The sequence below is a fragment of the Otolemur garnettii genome, unplaced genomic scaffold (genome assembly GCF_000181295.1).
Source record: "Otolemur garnettii isolate 467f Iridium unplaced genomic scaffold, OtoGar3 scaffold00007, whole genome shotgun sequence".
Taxonomy (NCBI): Eukaryota; Metazoa; Chordata; class Mammalia; order Primates; family Galagidae; genus Otolemur; species Otolemur garnettii.
In genome coordinates this window covers 7653800-7655691 of record NW_003852402.1, presented here as the reverse complement: position 1 = coordinate 7655691, position 1892 = coordinate 7653800, and the positions used below count along the sequence as shown (strand labels likewise).

At 45.0% G+C, this 1892-nt stretch overlaps 1 pseudogene; it reads left to right on the top strand.

The window, feature by feature from the left end:
- The first annotated feature begins 962 nt into the window (after positions 1 to 962).
- Positions 963 to 1580, top strand: LOC100949186 (annotated as a pseudogene).
- Positions 1581 to 1892: the final 312 nt, after the last annotated feature.

Genomic DNA, 1892 nt, shown 5'->3' with positions numbered 1-1892 from the left:
GCCCGGGCTGGATTTGAACCTGCCACCTTAGGTGTATGTGGCTGGTACCCTAGCCACTTGAGCCACAGGCACCAAGCCGGTTTGTCTATTTTTTAGTAGAGATGGAGTCTTGCTTTTGCTCAAGCTGGTCTCAAACTCGTGAGCTCAAGCTATCCACCCGCCTCGGCTTTCCAGAGTCCTAGGATTATAGGTGTAAGCCACTAGACCCAACCCTGTTATTATTATTTTAGAGATGGGGTCTCTCTATTTTGCCAGGCTGCACTTTAACTCTTGGGCTAAAGAGATCCTCTTGCCTCAGCCTCATAAATAACTGGGATAACTGGCATGTACCACACATCTGGCTAAGTTTTAAATTTTTTGTAGACTTGCTATGTTGTCCAGGATGGTTTCAAATTCTTGGCCTCAGTGATCCTCCCTCCTCTGCCTCCTAAGGTGTGGGGATTATAGATGTGAGCCACCATGCCTCGCCAGTAGTGATCTCTTTTATTCATACTTGGTTCAAGAACTGCCCATGTTAGGTGAGGGCCACACATAGGTCTCCCTCCTTTGGGAAACCTCTATTGTATAAATCAAGGCTTCCAGCTACTTGAAGGTGCACCAGGAGGGGCTCTCACTTTTGCAAATGGAAGAGGGTATGGGCTTGGGAAACAAATACTTTTCCTCTTTTCCCACTGTGTGAAGGAGACGGTGAAAGTGAACGGAAGAAAAGATAATCCTGTCTCAAGATTACCAGGCAAAGAGTGCAGGACTTTCAGCTGCTGATGCTGTGTGGAAGAAGATCCCTGGAGGCCCAGCTCTAGTGGTGACTTAAATACTCTCTGAAATTGTCTGGATGAGGAACAATCATAAGTGAAAGGCCGGTGTGCTGATGTGCTACTTTGAGCTAAGTGGTTTGGAAGCTTAGGCCTGCTCTTAAATTCCTTTGAAAATTCCTTTCAGCCGGAGACACCACCTTCCAGTAATTCACCAAACTGACAAACACAAAGGGAAAGAGGAGAGGCACCCAATACATGCTGTCTAGGCCTTTTAGAAAAATGGAGTTGTTCCTTTGGCCAGATATATGCAAATCTACAAGAAAGGTGATATTGTAGACATCAAGGGAATGGGTACTGTTCAAAAAGGCATGCCACACAAATGTTACCACGGCAAAACTGGAAGAGTCTACAATGTTACCCAGCATGCTGTTGGCATTGTTGTAAATAAACAAGTTAAAGGCAAGATTTTTTTTTTTTTTTGCAGTTTTGGCTGAGGCCGGGCTTGAACCAGCCCACCCCCCACTCTCCCCATATGGGGCCAGCACCCTACTCCTTGAGCCACAGGTGCCACCCTAAGGGCAAGATTCTTGCCAAAAGGATTAATGTTCATATTGAGCATATTAAGCTATTAAGCACTCTAAGAGCCAAGATAGCTTCCTGAAATGTGTGAAGGAAAATGATCAGAAAAAGAAGGAAGCCAAAGAGAAAGGTACCTGGGTTCAACTGAAGCGCCAGCCTGCTCCTCCCAGAGAAGCCCACTTTGTGAGAACCAACGGAAAGGAGCCTGAGTTCCAGGAACCCATTCCCTATGAATTCATGGCATAATAAGCATATAACATAACACACAGGAGTACCATGGACCCATGTTTTTAGGTGCTGAAACCTACTTATTCCTCATGAGCTCATGGCATAATAGGTATATAGCATAGCACACAGGATAACCAATAGACCCCATGGAACAGTGATATAAGGTGCTGGAACCTATTTCCCACAAATTCAAAAGTCAATCAATGCTTTGTCACATTCAATGGCAAGGTGCCTCCGTGAGCGACTGGAACCTCTTCCCTATGAATTCATGGCATGGTAGATAAAAATAATAGCCTACTGCTACTGTAAAAATGTTTCTTGTTCATTCAC